Source organism: Balaenoptera physalus (assembly GCF_965194825.1).
Source record: "Balaenoptera physalus genome assembly, chromosome: 21".
Lineage (NCBI taxonomy): Eukaryota > Metazoa > Chordata > Mammalia > Artiodactyla > Balaenopteridae > Balaenoptera > Balaenoptera physalus.
Window position 1 is genome coordinate 7169606 of NC_138902.1, and position 25415 is coordinate 7195020.

Consider the following 25415-nt stretch of genomic DNA (forward strand, 5'->3'; position numbering starts at 1 on the left):
AGTGAAGAAACGTTCAAGTAAAGCAGAACTTCCAATACGACATAATGGAAAATGCTAAGCGCTTTCGCTTCAGCAGGGCTTTTCAGGCCTTAGCTTGAGGCAAGGACTCACGTCAAGTTACCCTGTAGCTCTAGAGCATGACAGGAGGAACTCCCACCCATGCTAGGGAAGCACCGTGTTTCCTTAGAGAAACTCCTTTTCTTTCCAGAGGGCTGCCCACAGTGAATAGAGGCCAGTCAAAGCAGTGTTATTTAGGTATCTCAGGCTGGCATGGATAGAGATTTAAAATGGGAACGCAAGGCTTAGGCATTCAAGTCTTCTTTTCTGGTGAACATGCACCCGGACACCTTCTTTTATCTAAAAAGTCCAAAGAGACTCTAGCTACACTCTGGTCCCTTGCTGAATCAACTTTTCTTCACAGAGTGTTCTGCATATATGGAACTCCCTCATCCTTGGAACGTTCTACCAGTGCTATTGGGCCGAAGCCTAGTTTAAAGTCCTGCATTTTAACAGGAAAAACGGTGATTTGGTTCCAGTAGGAATGCAAGCCTCCTCTCTCCTGTAGGTATGGGGTCATTGGGTAAGAGTTCCTAGAGGTAGGCGAAGCAGATTGTGTATCTTTGTGAAGCTCCACAGAGGGCAATGAGGCAGACTTCCATGGCATGTAGGACATGAGAGAACAGATCCCTGGAGCTGATGAAGAGCTGAGTCCACCTAGCTTCCTAAGGAAGGGTGCTGCGAGTTGCCCTACACTCTGATTACATAGAGTGACTGGGAAAGGCTCCTAGGTCTGGATGTTTCTTAGAAGAGCAAAGGAGACTGCTGGTACTCACTGTATTTGTACGAAAAAGGGTGCCTACCCGAGTGTGCCTAGTGTCTGGTAAAGTGAAGAAACGTTCAAGTAATGCAGACCTTCGAATACGACATAATGGAAACTGCTAAGCGCTTTCGCTTCAGCAAGGCTTTTCAGGCCTTAGCTTGAGGCAAAGACTCACGTCAAGTTTCCCTGTAGCTCTAGAGCAGGACAGCAGGAGCTCCCACCCATGCTATGGAAGCACCGTGTTTCCTTAGAGAAAACTACTTCTCTTTCGTGAGGGCTGCCTACAAAGACCAGAAGCCAGGTAAAAACAGTGTTATTTAGGATTCTTCAGGGAAGCATGTTTAGAGATTTAACATGGGAAAGCAAGGCTTGTGCCTTCAGGTCTTCTTCTCCGGTTAAAATGCAGCCGAAACCCTTCTGATTTCTAACAAGTCAATAGAGACTCTAGCTACACCCTGGTCCCTTGCTGAATCAACTTTTCTTCACAGGGTTTTCTGCATGTATCGAACTCCCTCATTCTTGGAACGCTCTAGGTAACCCTTCGGGCCTAAACCTATTCTAAAGTCCTGCAGTGCAACAGGAAAAACTTTGCTTAGATTCCAGGAGGAATGCAACCTGCTTTCTCCTGTAGGTATGGGGTCCTTGGGTAAGAGTTCCTAGAAGAAGGCGAAGCAGATTGTGTTTCTTAGTGTTGCTCCAATGAGGGCAATGAGGCAGACTTCCATGGCATGTAGGTCGTGAGAGAACAGAATTCCTGGAGCTGTTGAAGAGCTGAGTCCACCTAACTTCCTAAGGAAGGGTGCAGCGAGTTGTCCTACACTCTGAATACATAGAGTGACTGGGAAAGGCTTCTAAGTCTGGATGTTACTTAGAAGAGCAAAGGAGACTGCTGGTACTCAATGTATTGGTAGGAAAAAGGGTGCCTACACTAGGGTGCCTAGTTTCTGATAGAGTGAAGAAACGTTCAAGTAAAGCAGAACTTCCAATACGACATAATGGAAAATGCTAAGCGCTTTCGCTTCAGCAGGGCTTTTCAGGCCTTAGCTTGAGGCAAGGACTCACGTCAAGTTACCCTGTAGCTCTAGAGCATGACAGGAGGAACTCCCACCCATGCTAGGGAAGCACCGTGTTTCCTTAGAGAAACTCCTTTTCTTTCCAGAGGGCTGCCCACAGTGAATAGAGGCCAGTCAAAGCAGTGTTATTTAGGTATCTCAGGCTGGCATGGATAGAGATTTAAAATGGGAACGCAAGGCTTAGGCATTCAAGTCTTCTTTTCTGGTGAACATGCACCTGGACACCTTCTTTTATCTAAAAAGTCCAAAGAGACTCTAGCTACACTCTGGTCCCTTGCTGAATCAACTTTTCTTCACAGAGTGTTCTGCATATATGGAACTCCCTCATCCTTGGAACGTTCTACCAGTGCTATTGGGCCGAAGCCTAGTTTAAAGTCCTGCATTTTAACAGGAAAAACGGTGATTTGGTTCCAGTAGGAATGCAAGCCTCCTCTCTCCTGTAGGTATGGGGTCATTGGGTAAGAGTTCCTAGAGGTAGGCGAAGCAGATTGTGTATCTTTGTGAAGCTCCACAGAGGGCAATGAGGCAGACTTCCATGGCATGTAGGACATGAGAGAACAGATCCCTGGAGCTGTTGAAGAGCTGAGTCCACCTAGCTTCCTAAGGAAGGGTGCTGCGAGTTGTCCTACACTCTGATTGCATAGAGTGACTGGGAAAGGCTCCTAGGTCTGGATGTTTCTTAGAAGAGCAAAGGAGACTGCTGCTACTCACTGTATTTGTACGAAAAAGGGTGCCTACCCGAGTGTGCCTAGTGTCTGGTAAAGTGAAGAAACGTTCAAGTAATGCAGACCTTCGAATACGACATAATGGAAACTGCTAAGCGCTTTCGCTTCAGCAAGGCTTTTCAGGCCTTAGCTTGAGGCAAAGACTCACGTCAAGTTTCCCTGTAGCTCTAGAGCAGGACAGCAGGAGCTCCCACCCATGCTATGGAAGCACCGTGTTTCCTTAGAGAAAACTACTTCTCTTTCGTGAGGGCTGCCTACAAAGACCAGAAGCCAGGTAAAAACAGTGTTATTTAGGATTCTTCAGGGAAGCATGTTTAGAGATTTAACATGGGAAAGCAAGGCTTGTGCCTTCAGGTCTTCTTCTCCGGTTAAAATGCAGCCGAAACCCTTCTGATTTCTAACAAGTCAATAGAGACTCTAGCTACACCCTGGTCCCTTGCTGAATCAACTTTTCTTCACAGGGTTTTCTGCATGTATCGAACTCCCTCATTCTTGGAACGCTCTAGGTAACCCTTCGGGCCTAAACCTATTCTAAAGTCCTGCAGTGCAACAGGAAAAACTTTGCTTAGATTCCAGGAGGAATGCAACCTGCTTTCTCCTGTAGGTATGGGGTCCTTGGGTAAGAGTTCCTAGAAGAAGGCGAAGCAGATTGTGTTTCTTAGTGTTGCTCCAATGAGGGCAATGAGGCAGACTTCCATGGCATGTAGGTCGTGAGAGAACAGAATTCCTGGAGCTGTTGAAGAGCTGAGTCCACCTAACTTCCTAAGGAAGGGTGCAGCGAGTTGTCCTACACTCTGAATACATAGAGTGACTGGGAAAGGCTTCTAAGTCTGGATGTTACTTAGAAGAGCAAAGGAGACTGCTGGTACTCAATGTATTTGTAGGAAAAAGGGTGCCTACACTAGGGTGCCTAGTGTCTGGTAGAGTGAAGAAACGTTCAAGTAAAGCAGAACTTCCAATACGACATAATGGAAAATGCTAAGCGCTTTCGCTTCAGCAGGGCTTTTCAGGCCTTAGCTTGAGGCAAGGACTCACGTCAAGTTACCCTGTAGCTCTAGAGCATGACAGGAGGAACTCCCACCCATGCTAGGGAAGCACCGTGTTTCCTTAGAGAAACTCCTTTTCTTTCCAGAGGGCTGCCCACAGTGAATAGAGGCCAGTCAAAGCAGTGTTATTTAGGTATCTCAGGCTGACATGGATAGAGATTTAAAATGGGAACGCAAGGCTTAGGCATTCAAGTCTTCTTTTCTGGTGAACATGCACCCGGACACCTTCTTTTATCTAAAAAGTCCAAAGAGACTCTAGCTACACTCTGGTCCCTTGCTGAATCAACTTTTCTTCACAGAGTGTTCTGCATATATGGAACTCCCTCATCCTTGGAACGTTCTACCAGTGCTATTGGGCCGAAGCCTAGTTTAAAGTCCTGCATTTTAACAGGAAAAACGGTGATTTGGTTCCAGTAGGAATGCAAGCCTCCTCTCTCCTGTAGGTATGGGGTCATTGGGTAAGAGTTCCTAGAGGTAGGCGAAGCAGATTGTGTATCTTTGTGAAGCTCCACAGAGGGCAATGAGGCAGACTTCCATGGCATGTAGGACATGAGAGAACAGATCCCTGGAGCTGATGAAGAGCTGAGTCCACCTAGCTTCCTAAGGAAGGGTGCTGCGAGTTGCCCTACACTCTGATTACATAGAGTGACTGGGAAAGGCTCCTAGGTCTGGATGTTTCTTAGAAGAGCAAAGGAGACTGCTGGTACTCACTGTATTTGTACGAAAAAGGGTGCCTACCCGAGTGTGCCTAGTGTCTGGTAAAGTGAAGAAACGTTCAAGTAATGCAGACCTTCGAATACGACATAATGGAAACTGCTAAGCGCTTTCGCTTCAGCAAGGCTTTTCAGGCCTTAGCTTGAGGCAAAGACTCACGTCAAGTTTCCCTGTAGCTCTAGAGCAGGACAGCAGGAGCTCCCACCCATGCTATGGAAGCACCGTGTTTCCTTAGAGAAAACTACTTCTCTTTCGTGAGGGCTGCCTACAAAGACCAGAAGCCAGGTAAAAACAGTGTTATTTAGGATTCTTCAGGGAAGCATGTTTAGAGATTTAACATGGGAAAGCAAGGCTTGTGCCTTCAGGTCTTCTTCTCCGGTTAAAATGCAGCCGAAACCCTTCTGATTTCTAACAAGTCAATAGAGACTCTAGCTACACCCTGGTCCCTTGCTGAATCAACTTTTCTTCACAGGGTTTTCTGCATGTATCGAACTCCCTCATTCTTGGAACGCTCTAGGTAACCCTTCGGGCCTAAACCTATTCTAAAGTCCTGCAGTGTAACAGGAAAAACTTTGCTTAGATTCCAGGAGGAATGCAACCTGCTTTCTCCTGTAGGTATGGGGTCCTTGGGTAAGAGTTCCTAGAAGAAGGCGAAGCAGATTGTGTTTCTTAGTGTTGCTCCAATGAGGGCAATGAGGCAGACTTCCATGGCATGTAGGTCGTGAGAGAACAGAATTCCTGGAGCTGTTGAAGAGCTGAGTCCACCTAACTTCCTAAGGAAGGGTGCAGCGAGTTGTCCTACACTCTGAATACATAGAGTGACTGGGAAAGGCTTCTAAGTCTGGATGTTACTTAGAAGAGCAAAGGAGACTGCTGGTACTCAATGTATTGGTAGGAAAAAGGGTGCCTACACTAGGGTGCCTAGTGTCTGGTAGAGTGAAGAAACATTCAAATAAAGCAGAACTTCCAATACGACATAATGGAAAATGCTAAGCGCTTTCGCTTCAGCAGGGCTTTTCAGGCCTTAGCTTGAGGCAAGGACTCACGTCAAGTTACCCTGTAGCTCTAGAGCATGACAGGAGGAACTCCCACCCATGCTAGGGAAGCACCGTGTTTCCTTAGAGAAACTCCTTTTCTTTCCAGAGGGCTGCCCACAGTGAATAGAGGCCAGTCAAAGCAGTGTTATTTAGGTATCTCAGGCTGACATGGATAGAGATTTAAAATGGGAACGCAAGGCTTAGGCATTCAAGTCTTCTTTTCTGGTGAACATGCACCCGGACACCTTCTTTTATCTAAAAAGTCCAAAGAGACTCTAGCTACACTCTGGTCCCTTGCTGAATCAACTTTTCTTCACAGAGTGTTCTGCATATATGGAACTCCCTCATCCTTGGAACGTTCTACCAGTGCTATTGGGCCGAAGCCTAGTTTAAAGTCCTGCATTTTAACAGGAAAAACGGTGATTTGATTCCAGTAGGAATGCAAGCCTCCTCTCTCCTGTAGGTATGGGGTCATTGGGTAAGAGTTCCTAGAGGTAGGCGAAGCAGATTGTGTATCTTTGTGAAGCTCCACAGAGGGCAATGAGGCAGACTTCCATGGCATGTAGGACATGAGAGAACAGATCCCTGGAGCTGTTGAAGAGCTGAGTCCACCTAGCTTCCTAAGGAAGGGTGCTGCGAGTTGCCCTACACTCTGATTACATAGAGTGACTGGGAAAGGCTCCTAGGTCTGGATGTTTCTTAGAAGAGCAAAGGAGACTGCTGCTACTCACTGTATTTGTACGAAAACGGGTGCCTACCCGAGTGTGCCTAGTGTCTGGTAAAGTGAAGAAACGTTCAAGTAATGCAGACCTTCGAATACGACATAATGGAAACTGCTAAGCGCTTTCGCTTCAGCAAGGCTTTTCAGGCCTTAGCTTGAGGCAAAGACTCACGTCAAGTTTCCCTGTAGCTCTAGAGCAGGACAGCAGGAGCTCCCACCCATGCTATGGAAGCACCGTGTTTCCTTAGAGAAAACTACTTCTCTTTCGTGAGGGCTGCCTACAAAGACCAGAAGCCAGGTAAAAACAGTGTTATTTAGGATTCTTCAGGGAAGCATGTTTAGAGATTTAACATGGGAAAGCAAGGCTTGTGCCTTCAGGTCTTCTTCTCCGGTTAAAATGCAGCCGAAACCCTTCTGATTTCTAACAAGTCAATAGAGACTCTAGCTACACCCTGGTCCCTTGCTGAATCAACTTTTCTTCACAGGGTTTTCTGCATGTATCGAACTCCCTCATTCTTGGAACGCTCTAGGTAACCCTTCGGGCCTAAACCTATTCTAAAGTCCTGCAGTGTAACAGGAAAAACTTTGCTTAGATTCCAGGAGGAATGCAACCTGCTTTCTCCTGTAGGTATGGGGTCCTTGGGTAAGAGTTCCTAGAAGAAGGCGAAGCAGATTGTGTTTCTTAGTGTTGCTCCAATGAGGGCAATGAGGCAGACTTCCATGGCATGTAGGTCGTGAGAGAACAGAATTCCTGGAGCTGTTGAAGAGCTGAGTCCACCTAACTTCCTAAGGAAGGGTGCAGCGAGTTGTCCTACACTCTGAATACATAGAGTGACTGGGAAAGGCTTCTAAGTCTGGATGTTACTTAGAAGAGCAAAGGAGACTGCTGGTACTCAATGTATTGGTAGGAAAAAGGGTGCCTACACTAGGGTGCCTAGTGTCTGGTAGAGTGAAGAAACGTTCAAATAAAGCAGAACTTCCAATACGACATAATGGAAAATGCTAAGCGCTTTCGCTTCAGCAGGGCTTTTCAGGCCTTAGCTTGAGGCAAGGACTCACGTCAAGTTACCCTGTAGCTCTAGAGCATGACAGGAGGAACTCCCACCCATGCTAGGGAAGCACCGTGTTTCCTTAGAGAAACTCCTTTTCTTTCCAGAGGGCTGCCCACAGTGAATAGAGGCCAGTCAAAGCAGTGTTATTTAGGTATCTCAGGCTGACATGGATAGAGATTTAAAATGGGAACGCAAGGCTTAGGCATTCAAGTCTTCTTTTCTGGTGAACATGCACCCGGACACCTTCTTTTATCTAAAAAGTCCAAAGAGACTCTAGCTACACTCTGGTCCCTTGCTGAATCAACTTTTCTTCACAGAGTGTTCTGCATATATGGAACTCCCTCATCCTTGGAACGTTCTACCAGTGCTATTGGGCCGAAGCCTAGTTTAAAGTCCTGCATTTTAACAGGAAAAACGGTGATTTGATTCCAGTAGGAATGCAAGCCTCCTCTCTCCTGTAGGTATGGGGTCATTGGGTAAGAGTTCCTAGAGGTAGGCGAAGCAGATTGTGTATCTTTGTGAAGCTCCACAGAGGGCAATGAGGCAGACTTCCATGGCATGTAGGACATGAGAGAACAGATCCCTGGAGCTGTTGAAGAGCTGAGTCCACCTAGCTTCCTAAGGAAGGGTGCTGCGAGTTGCCCTACACTCTGATTACATAGAGTGACTGGGAAAGGCTCCTAGGTCTGGATGTTTCTTAGAAGAGCAAAGGAGACTGCTGCTACTCACTGTATTTGTACGAAAACGGGTGCCTACCCGAGTGTGCCTAGTGTCTGGTAAAGTGAAGAAACGTTCAAGTAATGCAGACCTTCGAATACGACATAATGGAAACTGCTAAGCGCTTTCGCTTCAGCAAGGCTTTTCAGGCCTTAGCTTGAGGCAAAGACTCACGTCAAGTTTCCCTGTAGCTCTAGAGCAGGACAGCAGGAGCTCCCACCCATGCTATGGAAGCACCGTGTTTCCTTAGAGAAAACTACTTCTCTTTCGTGAGGGCTGCCTACAAAGACCAGAAGCCAGGTAAAAACAGTGTTATTTAGGATTCTTCAGGGAAGCATGTTTAGAGATTTAACATGGGAAAGCAAGGCTTGTGCCTTCAGGTCTTCTTCTCCGGTTAAAATGCAGCCGAAACCCTTCTGATTTCTAACAAGTCAATAGAGACTCTAGCTACACCCTGGTCCCTTGCTGAATCAACTTTTCTTCACAGGGTTTTCTGCATGTATCGAACTCCCTCATTCTTGGAACGCTCTAGGTAACCCTTCGGGCCTAAACCTATTCTAAAGTCCTGCAGTGTAACAGGAAAAACTTTGCTTAGATTCCAGGAGGAATGCAACCTGCTTTCTCCTGTAGGTATGGGGTCCTTGGGTAAGAGTTCCTAGAAGAAGGCGAAGCAGATTGTGTTTCTTAGTGTTGCTCCAATGAGGGCAATGAGGCAGACTTCCATGGCATGTAGGTCGTGAGAGAACAGAATTCCTGGAGCTGTTGAAGAGCTGAGTCCACCTAACTTCCTAAGGAAGGGTGCAGCGAGTTGTCCTACACTCTGAATACATAGAGTGACTGGGAAAGGCTTCTAAGTCTGGATGTTACTTAGAAGAGCAAAGGAGACTGCTGGTACTCAATGTATTTGTAGGAAAAAGGGTGCCTACACTAGGGTGCCTAGTGTCTGGTAGAGTGAAGAAACGTTCAAATAAAGCAGAACTTCCAATACGACATAATGGAAAATGCTAAGCGCTTTCGCTTCAGCAGGGCTTTTCAGGCCTTAGCTTGAGGCAAGGACTCACGTCAAGTTACCCTGTAGCTCTAGAGCATGACAGGAGGAACTCCCACCCATGCTAGGGAAGCACCGTGTTTCCTTAGAGAAACTCCTTTTCTTTCCAGAGGGCTGCCCACAGTGAATAGAGGCCAGTCAAAGCAGTGTTATTTAGGTATCTCAGGCTGACATGGATAGAGATTTAAAATGGGAACGCAAGGCTTAGGCATTCAAGTCTTCTTTTCTGGTGAACATGCACCCGGACACCTTCTTTTATCTAAAAAGTCCAAAGAGACTCTAGCTACACTCTGGTCCCTTGCTGAATCAACTTTTCTTCACAGAGTGTTCTGCATATATGGAACTCCCTCATCCTTGGAACGTTCTACCAGTGCTATTGGGCCGAAGCCTAGTTTAAAGTCCTGCATTTTAACAGGAAAAACGGTGATTTGGTTCCAGTAGGAATGCAAGCCTCCTCTCTCCTGTAGGTATGGGGTCATTGGGTAAGAGTTCCTAGAGGTAGGCGAAGCAGATTGTGTATCTTTGTGAAGCTCCACAGAGGGCAATGAGGCAGACTTCCATGGCATGTAGGACATGAGAGAACAGATCCCTGGAGCTGATGAAGAGCTGAGTCCACCTAGCTTCCTAAGGAAGGGTGCTGCGAGTTGCCCTACACTCTGATTACATAGAGTGACTGGGAAAGGCTCCTAGGTCTGGATGTTTCTTAGAAGAGCAAAGGAGACTGCTGGTACTCACTGTATTTGTACGAAAAAGGGTGCCTACCCGAGTGTGCCTAGTGTCTGGTAAAGTGAAGAAACGTTCAAGTAATGCAGACCTTCGAATACGACATAATGGAAACTGCTAAGCGCTTTCGCTTCAGCAAGGCTTTTCAGGCCTTAGCTTGAGGCAAAGACTCACGTCAAGTTTCCCTGTAGCTCTAGAGCAGGACAGCAGGAGCTCCCACCCATGCTATGGAAGCACCGTGTTTCCTTAGAGAAAACTACTTCTCTTTCGTGAGGGCTGCCTACAAAGACCAGAAGCCAGGTAAAAACAGTGTTATTTAGGATTCTTCAGGGAAGCATGTTTAGAGATTTAACATGGGAAAGCAAGGCTTGTGCCTTCAGGTCTTCTTCTCCGGTTAAAATGCAGCCGAAACCCTTCTGATTTCTAACAAGTCAATAGAGACTCTAGCTACACCCTGGTCCCTTGCTGAATCAACTTTTCTTCACAGGGTTTTCTGCATGTATCGAACTCCCTCATTCTTGGAACGCTCTATGTAACCCTTCGGGCCTAAACCTATTCTAAAGTCCTGCAGTGTAACAGGAAAAACTTTGCTTAGATTCCAGTAGGAATGCAACCTGCTTTCTCCTGTAGGTATGGGGTCCTTGGGTAAGAGTTCCTAGAAGAAGGCGAAGCAGATTGTGTTTCTTAGTGTTGCTCCAATGAGGGCAATGAGGCAGACATCCATGGCATGTAGGTCGTGAGAGAACAGAATTCCTGGAGCTGTTGAAGAGCTGAGTCCACCTAACTTCCTAAGGAAGGGTGCAGCGAGTTGTCCTACACTCTGAATACATAGAGTGACTGGGAAAGGCTTCTAAGTCTGGATGTTACTTAGAAGAGCAAAGGAGACTGCTGGTACTCAATGTATTGGTAGGAAAAAGGGTGCTTACACTAGGGTGCCTAGTGTCTGGTAGAGTGAAGAAACGTTCAAGTAAAGCAGAACTTCCAATACGACATAATGGAAAATGCTAAGCGCTTTCGCTTCAGCAGGGCTTTTCAGGCCTTAGCTTGAGGCAAGGACTCACGTCAAGTTACCCTGTAGCTCTAGAGCATGACAGGAGGAACTCCCACCCATGCTAGGGAAGCACCGTGTTTCCTTAGAGAAACTCCTTTTCTTTCCAGAGGGCTGCCCACAGTGAATAGAGGCCAGTCAAAGCAGTGTTATTTAGGTATCTCAGGCTGACATGGATAGAGATTTAAAATGGGAACGCAAGGCTTAGGCATTCAAGTCTTCTTTTCTGGTGAACATGCACCCGGACACCTTCTTTTATCTAAAAAGTCCAAAGAGACTCTAGCTACACTCTGGTCCCTTGCTGAATCAACTTTTCTTCACAGAGTGTTCTGCATATATGGAACTCCCTCATCCTTGGAACGTTCTACCAGTGCTATTGGGCCGAAGCCTAGTTTAAAGTCCTGCATTTTAACAGGAAAAACGGTGATTTGATTCCAGTAGGAATGCAAGCCTCCTCTCTCCTGTAGGTATGGGGTCATTGGGTAAGAGTTCCTAGAGGTAGGCGAAGCAGATTGTGTATCTTTGTGAAGCTCCACAGAGGGCAATGAGGCAGACTTCCATGGCATGTAGGACATGAGAGAACAGATCCCTGGAGCTGTTGAAGAGCTGAGTCCACCTAGCTTCCTAAGGAAGGGTGCTGCGAGTTGCCCTACACTCTGATTACATAGAGTGACTGGGAAAGGCTCCTAGGTCTGGATGTTTCTTAGAAGAGCAAAGGAGACTGCTGCTACTCACTGTATTTGTACGAAAACGGGTGCCTACCCGAGTGTGCCTAGTGTCTGGTAAAGTGAAGAAACGTTCAAGTAATGCAGACCTTCGAATACGACATAATGGAAACTGCTAAGCGCTTTCGCTTCAGCAAGGCTTTTCAGGCCTTAGCTTGAGGCAAAGACTCACGTCAAATTTCCCTGTAGCTCTAGAGCAGGACAGCAGGAGCTCCCACCCATGCTATGGAAGCACCGTGTTTCCTTAGAGAAAACTACTTCTCTTTCGTGAGGGCTGCCTACAAAGACCAGAAGCCAGGTAAAAACAGTGTTATTTAGGATTCTTCAGGGAAGCATGTTTAGAGATTTAACATGGGAAAGCAAGGCTTGTGCCTTCAGGTCTTCTTCTCCGGTTAAAATGCAGCCGAAACCCTTCTGATTTCTAACAAGTCAATAGAGACTCTAGCTACACCCTGGTCCCTTGCTGAATCAACTTTTCTTCACAGGGTTTTCTGCATGTATCGAACTCCCTCATTCTTGGAACGCTCTAGGTAACCCTTCGGACCTAAACCTATTCTAAAGTCCTGCAGTGTAACAGGAAAAACTTTGCTTAGATTCCAGGAGGAATGCAACCTGCTTTCTCCTGTAGGTATGGGGTCCTTGGGTAAGAGTTCCTAGAAGAAGGCGAAGCAGATTGTGTTTCTTAGTGTTGCTCCAATGAGGGCAATGAGGCAGACTTCCATGGCATGTAGGTCGTGAGAGAACAGAATTCCTGGAGCTGTTGAAGAGCTGAGTCCACCTAACTTCCTAAGGAAGGGTGCAGCGAGTTGTCCTACACTCTGAATACATAGAGTGACTGGGAAAGGCTTCTAAGTCTGGATGTTACTTAGAAGAGCAAAGGAGACTGCTGGTACTCAATGTATTTGTAGGAAAAAGGGTGCCTACACTAGGGTGCCTAGTGTCTGGTAGAGTGAAGAAACGTTCAAATAAAGCAGAACTTCCAATACGACATAATGGAAAATGCTAAGCGCTTTCGCTTCAGCAGGGCTTTTCAGGCCTTAGCTTGAGGCAAGGACTCACGTCAAGTTACCCTGTAGCTCTAGAGCATGACAGGAGGAACTCCCACCCATGCTAGGGAAGCACCGTGTTTCCTTAGAGAAACTCCTTTTCTTTCCAGAGGGCTGCCCACAGTGAATAGAGGCCAGTCAAAGCAGTGTTATTTAGGTATCTCAGGCTGACATGGATAGAGATTTAAAATGGGAACGCAAGGCTTAGGCATTCAAGTCTTCTTTTCTGGTGAACATGCACCCGGACACCTTCTTTTATCTAAAAAGTCCAAAGAGACTCTAGCTACACTCTGGTCCCTTGCTGAATCAACTTTTCTTCACAGAGTGTTCTGCATATATGGAACTCCCTCATCCTTGGAACGTTCTACCAGTGCTATTGGGCCGAAGCCTAGTTTAAAGTCCTGCATTTTAACAGGAAAAACGGTGATTTGGTTCCAGTAGGAATGCAAGCCTCCTCTCTCCTGTAGGTATGGGGTCATTGGGTAAGAGTTCCTAGAGGTAGGCGAAGCAGATTGTGTATCTTTGTGAAGCTCCACAGAGGGCAATGAGGCAGACTTCCATGGCATGTAGGACATGAGAGAACAGATCCCTGGAGCTGATGAAGAGCTGAGTCCACCTAGCTTCCTAAGGAAGGGTGCTGCGAGTTGCCCTACACTCTGATTACATAGAGTGACTGGGAAAGGCTCCTAGGTCTGGATGTTTCTTAGAAGAGCAAAGGAGACTGCTGGTACTCACTGTATTTGTACGAAAAAGGGTGCCTACCCGAGTGTGCCTAGTGTCTGGTAAAGTGAAGAAACGTTCAAGTAATGCAGACCTTCGAATACGACATAATGGAAACTGCTAAGCGCTTTCGCTTCAGCAAGGCTTTTCAGGCCTTAGCTTGAGGCAAAGACTCACGTCAAGTTTCCCTGTAGCTCTAGAGCAGGACAGCAGGAGCTCCCACCCATGCTATGGAAGCACCGTGTTTCCTTAGAGAAAACTACTTCTCTTTCGTGAGGGCTGCCTACAAAGACCAGAAGCCAGGTAAAAACAGTGTTATTTAGGATTCTTCAGGGAAGCATGTTTAGAGATTTAACATGGGAAAGCAAGGCTTGTGCCTTCAGGTCTTCTTCTCCGGTTAAAATGCAGCCGAAACCCTTCTGATTTCTAACAAGTCAATAGAGACTCTAGCTACACCCTGGTCCCTTGCTGAATCAACTTTTCTTCACAGGGTTTTCTGCATGTATCGAACTCCCTCATTCTTGGAACGCTCTATGTAACCCTTCGGGCCTAAACCTATTCTAAAGTCCTGCAGTGTAACAGGAAAAACTTTGCTTAGATTCCAGTAGGAATGCAACCTGCTTTCTCCTGTAGGTATGGGGTCCTTGGGTAAGAGTTCCTAGAAGAAGGCGAAGCAGATTGTGTTTCTTAGTGTTGCTCCAATGAGGGCAATGAGGCAGACATCCATGGCATGTAGGTCGTGAGAGAACAGAATTCCTGGAGCTGTTGAAGAGCTGAGTCCACCTAACTTCCTAAGGAAGGGTGCAGCGAGTTGTCCTACACTCTGAATACATAGAGTGACTGGGAAAGGCTTCTAAGTCTGGATGTTACTTAGAAGAGCAAAGGAGACTGCTGGTACTCAATGTATTGGTAGGAAAAAGGGTGCCTACACTAGGGTGCCTAGTGTCTGGTAGAGTGAAGAAACGTTCAAGTAAAGCAGAACTTCCAATACGACATAATGGAAAATGCTAAGCGCTTTCGCTTCAGCAGGGCTTTTCAGGCCTTAGCTTGAGGCAAGGACTCACGTCAAGTTACCCTGTAGCTCTAGAGCATGACAGGAGGAACTCCCACCCATGCTAGGGAAGCACCGTGTTTCCTTAGAGAAACTCCTTTTCTTTCCAGAGGGCTGCCCACAGTGAATAGAGGCCAGTCAAAGCAGTGTTATTTAGGTATCTCAGGCTGACATGGATAGAGATTTAAAATGGGAACGCAAGGCTTAGGCATTCAAGTCTTCTTTTCTGGTGAACATGCACCCGGACACCTTCTTTTATCTAAAAAGTCCAAAGAGACTCTAGCTACACTCTGGTCCCTTGCTGAATCAACTTTTCTTCACAGAGTGTTCTGCATATATGGAACTCCCTCATCCTTGGAACGTTCTACCAGTGCTATTGGGCCGAAGCCTAGTTTAAAGTCCTGCATTTTAACAGGAAAACCGGTGATTTGGTTCCAGTAGGAATGCAAGCCTCCTCTCTCCTGTAGGTATGGGGTCATTGGGTAAGAGTTCCTAGAGGTAGGCGAAGCAGATTGTGTATCTTTGTGAAGCTCCACAGAGGGCAATGAGGCAGACTTCCATAGCATGTAGGACATGAGAGAACAGATCCCTGGAGCTGTTGAAGAGCTGAGTCCACCTAGCTTCCTAAGGAAGGGTGCTGCGAGTTGCCCTACACTCTGATTACATAGAGTGACTGGGAAAGGCTCCTAGGTCTGGATGTTTCTTAGAAGAGCAAAGGAGACTGCTGGTACTCACTGTATTTGTACGAAAAAGGGTGCCTACCCGAGTGTGCCTAGTGTCTGGTAAAGTGAAGAAACGTTCAAGTAATGCAGACCTTCGAATACGACATAATGGAAACTGCTAAGCGCTTTCGCTTCAGCAAGGCTTTTCAGGCCTTAGCTTGAGGCAAAGACTCACGTCAAGTTTCCCTGTAGCTCTAGAGCAGGACAGCAGGAGCTCCCACCCATGCTATGGAAGCACCGTGTTTCCTTAGAGAAAACTACTTCTCTTTCGTGAGGGCTGCCTACAAAGACCAGAAGCCAGGTAAAAACAGTGTTATTTAGGATTCTTCAGGGAAGCATGTTTAGAGATTTAACATGGGAAAGCAAGGCTTGTGCCTTCAGGTCTTCTCTCCGGTTAAAATGCAGCCTAAACCCTTCTGATTTCTAACAAGTCAATAGAGACTCTAGCTACACCTTGGTCCCTTGCTGAATCAACTTTTCTTCACAGGGTTCTCTGCATGTATCGAACTCCCTCATTCTTGGAACGCTCTATGTAACCCTTCGGGCCTAAACCTATTCTAAAGTCCTGCAGTGTAACAGGAAAAACTTTGCTTAGATTCCAGTAGGAATGCAACCTGCTTTCTCCTGTAGGTATGGGGTCCTTGGGTAAGAGTTCCTAGAAGAAGGCGAAGCAGATTGTGTTTCTTAGTGTTGCTCCAATGAGGGCAATGAGGCAGACTTCCATGGCATGTAGGTCGTGAGAGAACAGAATTCCTGGAGCTGTTGAAGAGCTGAGTCCACCTAACTTCCTAAGGAAGGGTGCAGCGAGTTGTCCTACACTCTGAATACATAGAGTGACTGGGAAAGGCTTCTAAGTCTGGATGTTACTTAGAAGAGCAAAGGAGACTGCTGGTACTCAATGTATTTGTAGGAAAAAGGGTGCCTACACTAGGGTGCCCAGTGTCTGGTAGAGTGAAGAAACGTTCAAGTAAAGCAGAACTTCCAATACGACATAATGGAAAATGCTAAGCGCTTTCGCTTCAGCAGGGCTTTTCAGGCCTTAGCTTGAGGCAAGGACTCACGTCAAGTTACCCTGTAGCTCTAGAGCATGACAGGAGGAACTCCCACCCATGCTAGGGAAGCACCGTGTTTCCTTAGAGAAACTCCTTTTCTTTCCAGAGGGCTGCCCACAGTGAATAGAGGCCAGTCAAAGCAGTGTTATTTAGGTATCTCAGGCTGGCATGGATAGAGATTTAAAATGGGAACGCAAGGCTTAGGCATTCAAGTCTTCTTTTCTGGTGAACATGCACCCGGACACCTTCTTTTATCTAAAAAGTCCAAAGAGACTCTAGCTACACTCTGGTCCCTTGCTGAATCAACTTTTCTTCACAGAGTGTTCTGCATATATGGAACTCCCTCATCCTTGGAACGTTCTACCAGTGCTATTGGGCCGAAGCCTAGTTTAAAGTCCTGCATTTTAACAGGAAAAACGGTGATTTGATTCCAGTAGGAATGCAAGCCTCCTCTCTCCTGTAGGTATGGGGTCATTGGGTAAGAGTTCCTAGAGGTAGGCGAAGCAGATTGTGTATCTTTGTGAAGCTCCACAGAGGGCAATGAGGCAGACTTCCATGGCATGTAGGACATGAGAGAACAGATCCCTGGAGCTGTTGAAGAGCTGAGTCCACCTAGCTTCCTAAGGAAGGGTGCTGCGAGTTGCCCTACACTCTGATTACATAGAGTGACTGGGAAAGGCTCCTAGGTCTGGATGTTTCTTAGAAGAGCAAAGGAGACTGCTGCTACTCACTGTATTTGTACGAAAACGGGTGCCTACCCGAGTGTGCCTAGTGTCTGGTAAAGTGAAGAAACGTTCAAGTAATGCAGACCTTCGAATACCACATAATGGAAACTGCTAAGCGCTTTCGCTTCAGCAAGGCTTTTCAGGCCTTATCTTGAGGCAAAGACTCACGTCAAGTTTCCCTGTAGCTCTAGAGCAGGACAGCAGGAGCTCCCACCCATGCTATGGAAGCACCGTGTTTCCTTAGAGAAAACTACTTCTCTTTCGTGAGGGCTGCCTACAAAGACCAGAAGCCAGATAAAAACAGTGTTATTTAGGATTCTTCAGGGAAGCATGTTTAGAGATTTAACATGGGAAAGCAAGGCTTGTGCCTTCAGGTCTTCTTCTCCGGTTAAAATGCAGCCGAAACCCTTCTGATTTCTAACAAGTCAATAGAGACTCTAGCTACACCCTGGTCCCTTGCTGAATCAACTTTTCTTCACAGGGTTTTCTGCATGTATCGAACTCCCTCATTCTTGGAACGCTCTAGGTAACCCTTCGGGCCTAAACCTATTCTAAAGTCCTGCAGTGTAACAGGATAAACTTTGCTTAGATTCCAGTAGGAATGCAACCTGCTTTCTCCTGTAGGTATGGGGTCCTTGGGTAAGAGTTCCTAGAAGAAGGCGAAGCAGATTGTGTTTCTTAGTGTAGCTCCAATGAGGGCAATGAGGCAGACTTCCATGGCATGTAGGTCGTGAGAGAACAGAATTCCTGGAGCTGTTGAAGAGCTGAGTCCACCTAACTTCCTAAGGAAGGGTGCAGCGAGTTGTCCTACACTCTGAATACATAGAGTGACTGGGAAAGGCTTCTAAGTCTGGATGTTACTTAGAAGAGCAAAGGAGACTGCTGGTACTCAATGTATTTGTAGGAAAAAGGGTGCCTACACTAGGGTGCCTAGTGTCTGGTAGAGTGAAGAAACGTTCAAGTAAAGCAGAACTTCCAATACGACATAATGGAAAATGCTAAGCGCTTTCGCTTCAGCAGGGCTTTTCAGGCCTTAGCTTGAGGCAAGGACTCACGTCAAGTTACCCTGTAGCTCTAGAGCATGACAGGAGGAACTCCCACCCATGCTAGGGAAGCACCGTGTTTCCTTAGAGAAACTCCTTTTCTTTCCAGAGGGCTGCCCACAGTGAATAGAGGCCAGTCAAAGCAGTGTTATTTAGGTATCTCAGGCTGGCATGGATATAGATTTAAAATGGGAAGGCAAGGCTTAGGCATTCAAGTCTTCTTTTCTGGTGAACATGCACCCGGACACCTTCTTTTATCTAAAAAGTCCAAAGAGACTCTAGCTACACTCTGGTCCCTTGCTGAATCAACTTTTCTTCACAGAGTGTTCTGCATATATGGAACTCCCTCATCCTTGGAACGTTCTACCAGTGCTATTGGGCCGAAGCCTACTTTAAAGTCCTGCATTTTAACAGGAAAAACGGTGATTTGGTTCCAGTAGGAATGCAAGCCTCCTCTCTCCTGTAGGTATGGGGTCATTGGGTAAGAGTTCCTAGAGGTAGGCGAAGCAGATTGTGTATCTTTGTGAAGCTCCACAGAGGGCAATGAGGCAGACTTCCATGGCATGTAGGACATGAGAGAACAGATCCCTGGAGCTGTTGAAGAGCTGAGTCCACCTAGCTTCCTAAGGAAGGGTGCTGCGAGTTGCCCTACACTCTGATTACATAGAGTGACTGGGAAAGGCTCCTAGGTCTGGATGTTTCTTAGAAGAGCAAAGGAGACTGCTGCTACTCACTGTATTTGTACGAAAACGGGTGCCTACCCGAGTGTGCCTAGTGTCTGGTAAAGTGAAGAAACGTTCAAGTAATGCAGACCTTCGAATACGACATAATGGAAACTGCTAAGCGCTTTCGCTTCAGCAAGGCTTTTCAGGCCTTAGCTTGAGGCAAAGACTCACGTCAAGTTTCCCTGTAGCTCTAGAGCAGGACAGCAGGAGCTCCCACCCATGCTATGGAAGCACCGTGTTTCCTTAGAGAAAACTACTTCTCTTTCGTGAGGGCTGCCTACAAAGACCAGAAGCCAGGTAAAAACAGTGTTATTAGGATTCTTCAGGGAAGCATGTTTAGAGATTTAACATGGGAAAGCAAGGCTTGTGCCTTCAGGTCTTCTTCTCCGGTTAAAATGCAGCCGAAACCCTTCTGATTTCTAACAAGTCAATAGAGACTCTAGCTACACCCTGGTCCCTTGCTGAATCAACTTTTCTTCACAGGGTTTTCTGCATGTATCGAACTCCCTCATTCTTGGAACGCTCTAGGTAACCCTTCGGGCCTAAACCTATTCTAAAGTCCTGCAGTGTAACAGGAAAAACTTTGCTTAGATTCCAGTAGGAATGCAACCTGCTTTCTCCTGTAGGTATGGGGTCCTTGGGTAAGAGTTCCTAGAAGAAGGCGAAGCAGATTGTGTTTCTTAGTGTAGCTCCAATGAGGGCAATGAGGCAGACTTCCATGGCATGTAGGTCGTGAGAGAACAGAATTCCTGGAGCTGTTGAAGAGCTGAGTCCACCTAACTTCCTAAGGAAGGGTGCAGCGAGTTGTCCTACACTCTGAATACATAGAGTGACTGGGAAAGGCTTCTAAGTCTGGATGTTACTTAGAAGAGCAAAGGAGACTGCTGGTACTCAATGTATTTGTAGGAAAAAGGGTGCCTACACTAGGGTGCCTAGTGTCTGGTAGAGTGAAGAAACGTTCAAGTAAAGCAGAACTTCCAATACGACATAATGGAAAATGCTAAGCGCTTTCGCTTCAGCAGGGCTTTTCAGGCCTTAGCTTGAGGCAAGGACTCACGTCAAGTTACCCTGTAGCTCTAGAGCATGACAGGAGGAACTCCCACCCATGCTAGGGAAGCACCGTGTTTCCTTAGAGAAACTCCTTTTCTTTCCAGAGGGCTGCCCACAGTGAATAGAGGCCAGTCAAAGCAGTGTTATTTAGGTATCTCAGGCTGGCATGGATAGAGATTTAAAATGGGAACGCAAGGCTTAGGCATTCAAGTCTTCTTTTCTGGTGAACATGCACCCGGACACCTTCTTTTATCTAAAAAGTCCAAAGAGACTCTAGCTACACTCTGGTCCCTTGCTGAATCAACTTTTCTTCACAGAGTGTTCTGCATATATGGAACTCCCTCATCCTTGGAACGTTCTACCAGTGCTATTGGGCCGAAGCCTACTTTAAAGTCCTGCATTTTAACAGGAAAAACGGTGATTTGGTTCCAGTAGGAATGCAAGCCTCCTCTCTCCTGTAGGTATGGGGTCATTGGGTAAGAGTTCCTAGAGGTAGGCGAAGCAGATTGTGTATCTTTGTGAAGCTCCACAGAGGGCAATGAGGCAGACTTCCATGGCATGTAGGACATGAGAGAACAGATCCCTGGAGCTGTTGAAGAGCTGAGTCCACCTAGCTTCCTAAGGAAGGGTGCTGCGAGTTGCCCTACACTCTGATTACATAGAGTGACTGGGAAAGGCTCCTAGGTCTGGATGTTTCTTAGAAGAGCAAAGGAGACTGCTGCTACTCACTGTATTTGTACGAAAACGGGTGCCTACCCGAGTGTGCCTAGTGTCTGGTAAAGTGAAGAAACGTTCAAGTAATGCAGACCTTCGAATACGACATAATGGAAACTGCTAAGCGCTTTCGCTTCAGCAAGGCTTTTCAGGCCTTAGCTTGAGGCAAAGACTCACGTCAAGTTTCCCTGTAGCTCTAGAGCAGGACAGCAGGAGCTCCCACCCATGCTATGGAAGCACCGTGTTTCCTTAGAGAAAACTACTTCTCTTTCGTGAGGGCTGCCTACAAAGACCAGAAGCCAGGTAAAAACAGTGTTATTTAGGATTCTTCAGGGAAGCATGTTTAGAGATTTAACATGGGAAAGCAAGGCTTGTGCCTTCAGGTCTTCTTCTCCGGTTAAAATGCAGCCGAAACCCTTCTGATTTCTAACAAGTCAATAGAGACTCTAGCTACACCCTGGTCCCTTGCTGAATCACCTTTTCTTCACAGAGTGTTCTGCATATACGGAACTCCCTCATCCTTGGAACGTTCTATGTATGCTATAGGGCCGAAGCCCCGTCTAAAGTCCTGCAGTGTAACAGGAAAAACATTGCTTAGATTCCAGTAGGAATGCAAGCCTCCTTTCTCCTGTAGGTATGGGGTCACTGGGTAAGAGTTCCTAGATGTAGGCGAAGCAGATTGTGTATCTTAGTGAAGCTCCACAGAGGGCAATGAGGCAGACTTCCATGGCATGTAGGTCGTGAGAGAACAGAATTCCTGGAACTGTTGAAGAGCTGAGTCCACCTAACTTCCTAAGGAAGGGTGCAGCGAGTTGTCCTACATTCTGAATACATAGAGTGACAGGGAAAGTCTTCTAAGTCTGGATGTTACTTAGAAGAGCAAAGGAGACTGCTGGTACTCAATGTATTTATAGGAGAAAGGGTGCCTACATTAGGGTGCCTAGTGTCTGGTAGAGTGAAGAAACGTTCAAGTAATGCAGACCTTCGAATACGACATAATGGAAACTGCTAAGCGCTTTCGCTTCAGCAAGGCTTTTCAGGCCTTAGCTTGAGGCAAAGACTCACGTCAAGTTTCCCTGTAGCTCTAGAGCAGGACAGCAGGAGCTCCCACCCATGCTATGGAAGCACCGTGTTTCCTTAGAGAAAACTACTTCTCTTTCGTGAGGGCTGCCTACAAAGACCAGAAGCCAGGTAAAAACAGTGTTATTTAGGATTCTTCAGGGAAGCATGTTTAGAGATTTAACATGGGAAAGCAAGGCTTGTGCCTTCAGGTCTTCTTCTCCGGTTAAAATGCAGCCGAAACCCTTCTGATTTCTAACAAGTCAATAGAGACTCTAGCTACACCCTGGTCCCTTGCTGAATGAACTTTTCTTCACAGGGTTTTCTGCATGTATCGAAATCCCTCATTCTTGGAACGCTCTATGTAACCCTTCGGGCCTAAACCTATTCTAAAGTCCTGCAGTGTAACAGGAAAAACTTTGCTTAGATTCCAGTAGGAATGCAACCTGCTTTCTCCTGTAGGTATGGGGTCCTTGGGTAAGAGTTCCTAGAAGAAGGCGAAGCAGATTGTGTTTCTTAGTGTAGCTCCAATGAGGGCAATGAGGCAGACTTCCATGGCATGTAGGTCGTGAGAGAACAGAATTCCTGGAGCTGTTGAAGAGCTGAGTCCACCTAACTTCCTAAGGAAGGGTGCAGCGAGTTGTCCTACACTCTGAATACATAGAGTGACTGGGAAAGGCTTCTAAGTCTGGATGTTACTTAGAAGAGCAAAGGAGACTGCTGGTACTCAATGTATTTGTAGGAAAAAGGGTGCCTACACTAGGGTGCCTAGTGTCTGGTAGAGTGAAGAAACGTTCAAGTAAAGCAGAACTTCCAATACGACATAATGGAAAATGCTAAGCGCTTTCGCTTCAGCAGGGCTTTTCAGGCCTTAGCTTGAGGCAAGGACTGACGTCAAGTTATCCTGTAGCTCTAGAGCATGACAGGAGGAACTCCCACCCATGCTAGGGAAGCACCGTGTTTCCTTAGAGAAACTCCTTTTCTTTCCAGAGGGCTGCCCACAGTGAATAGAGGCCAGTCAAAGCAGTGTTATTTAGGTATCTCAGGCTGGCATGGATAGAGATTTAAAATGGGAACGCAAGGCTTAGGCATTCAAGTCTTCTTTTCTGGTGAACATGCACCCGGACACCTTCTTTTATCTAAAAAGTCCAAAGAGACTCTAGCTACACTCTGGTCCCTTGCTGAATCAACTTTTCTTCACAGAGTGTTCTGCATATATGGAACTCCCTCATCCTTGGAACGTTCTACCAGTGCTATTGGGCCGAAGCCTAGTTTAAAGTCCTGCATTTTAACAGGAAAAACGGTGATTTGGTTCCAGTAGGAATGCAAGCCTCCTCTCTCCTGTAGGTATGGGGTCATTGGGTAAGAGTTCCTAGAGGTAGGCGAAGCAGATTGTGTATCTTTGTGAAGCTCCACAGAGGGCAATGAGGCAGACTTCCATGGCATGTAGGACATGAGAGAACAGATCCCTGGAGCTGTTGAAGAGCTGAGTCCACCTAGCTTCCTAAGGAAGGGTGCTAAGTGGTGCCCTACACTCTGATTACATAGAGTGACTGGGAAAGGCTCCTAGGTCTGGATGTTTCTTAGAAGAGCAAAGGAGACTGCTGGTACTCACTGTATTTGTACGAAAACGGGTGCCTACCCGAGTGTGCCTAGTGTCTGGTAAAGTGAAGAAACGTTCAAGTAATGCAGACCTTCGAATACGACATAATGGAAACTGCTAAGCGCTTTCGCTTCAGCAAGGCTTTTCAGGCCTTAGCTTGAGGCAAAGACTCACGTCAAGTTTCCCTGTAGCTCTAGAGCAGGACAGCAGGAGCTCCCACCCATGCTATGGAAGCACCGTGTTTCCTTAGAGAAAACTACTTCTCTTTCGTGAGGGCTGCCTACAAAGACCAGAAGCCAGGTAAAAACAGTGTTATTTAGGATTCTTCAGGGAAGCATGTTTAGAGATTTAACATGGGAAAGCAAGGCTTGTGCCTTCAGGTCTTCTTCTCCGGTTAAAATGCAGCCGAAACCCTTCTGATTTCTAACAAGTCAATAGAGACTCTAGCTACACCCTGGTCCCTTGCTGAATCAACTTTTCTTCACAGGGTTTTCTGCATGTATCGAACTCCCTCATTCTTGGAACGCTCTAGGTAACCCTTCGGGCCTAAACCTATTCTAAAGTCCTGCAGTGTAACAGGAAAAACTTTGCTTAGATTCCAGGAGGAATGCAACCTGCTTTCTCCTGTAGGTATGGGGTCCTTGGGTAAGAGTTCCTAGAAGAAGGCGAAGCAGATTGTGTTTCTTAGTGTAGCTCCAATGAGGGCAATGAGGCAGACTTCCATGGCATGTAGGTCGTGAGAGAACAGAATTCCTGGAGCTGTTGAAGAGCTGAGTCCACCTAACTTCCTAAGGAAGGGTGCAGCGAGTTGTCCTACACTCTGAATACATAGAGTGACTGGGAAAGGCTTCTAAGTCTGGATGTTACTTAGAAGAGCAAAGGAGACTGCTGGTACTCAATGTATTTGTAGGAAAAAGGGTGCCTACACTAGGGTGCCTAGTGTCTGGTAGAGTGAAGAAACGTTCAAGTAAAGCAGAACTTCCAATACGACATAATGGAAAATGCTAAGCGCTTTCGCTTCAGCAGGGCTTTTCAGGCCTTAGCTTGAGGCAAGGACTCACGTCAAGTTACCCTGTAGCTCTAGAGCATGACAGGAGGAACTCCCACCCATGCTAGGGAAGCACCGTGTTTCCTTAGAGAAACTCCTTTTCTTTCCAGAGGGCTGCCCACAGTGAATAGAGGCCAGTCAAAGCAGTGTTATTTAGGTATCTCAGGCTGGCATGGATAGAGATTTAAAATGGGAACGCAAGGCTTAGGCATTCAAGTCTTCTTTTCTGGTGAACATGCACCCGGACACCTTCTTTTATCTAAAAAGTCCAAAGAGACTCTAGCTACACTCTGGTCCCTTGCTGAATCAACTTTTCTTCACAGAGTGTTCTGCATATATGGAACTCCCTCATCCTTGGAACGTTCTACCAGTGCTATTGGGCCGAAGCCTACTTTAAAGTCCTGCATTTTAACAGGAAAAACGGTGATTTGGTTCCAGTAGGAATGCAAGCCTCCTCTCTCCTGTAGGTATGGGGTCATTGGGTAAGAGTTCCTAGAGGTAGGCGAAGCAGATTGTGTATCTTTGTGAAGCTCCACAGAGGGCAATGAGGCAGACTTCCATGGCATGTAGGACATGAGAGAACAGATCCCTGGAGCTGTTGAAGAGCTGAGTCCACCTAGCTTCCTAAGGAAGGGTGCTGCGAGTTGCCCTACACTCTGATTACATAGAGTGACTGGGAAAGGCTCCTAGGTCTGGATGTTTCTTAGAAGAGCAAAGGAGACTGCTGCTACTCACTGTATTTGTACGAAAACGGGTGCCTACCCGAGTGTGCCTAGTGTCTGGTAAAGTGAAGAAACGTTCAAGTAATGCAGACCTTCGAATACGACATAATGGAAACTGCTAAGCGCTTTCGCTTCAGCAAGGCTTTTCAGGCCTTAGCTTGAGGCAAAGACTCACGTCAAGTTTCCCTGTAGCTCTAGAGCAGGACAGCAGGAGCTCCCACCCATGCTATGGAAGCACCGTGTTTCCTTAGAGAAAACTACTTCTCTTTCGTGAGGGCTGCCTACAAAGACCAGAAGCCAGGTAAAAACAGTGTTATTTAGGATTCTTCAGGGAAGCATGTTTAGAGATTTAACATGGGAAAGCAAGGCTTGTGCCTTCAGGTCTTCTTCTCCGGTTAACATGCAGCCGAAACCCTTCTGATTTCTAACAAGTCAATAGAGACTCTAGCTACACCCTGGTCCCTTGCTGAATCAACTTTTCTTCACAGGGTTTTCTGCATGTATCGAACTCCCTCATTCTTGGAACGCTCTAGGTAACCCTTCGGGCCTAAACCTATTCTAAAGTCCTGCAGTGTAACAGGAAAAACTTTGCTTAGATTCCAGGAGGAATGCAACCTGCTTTCTCCTGTAGGTATGGGGTCCTTGGGTAAGAGTTCCTAGAAGAAGGCGAAGCAGATTGTGTTTCT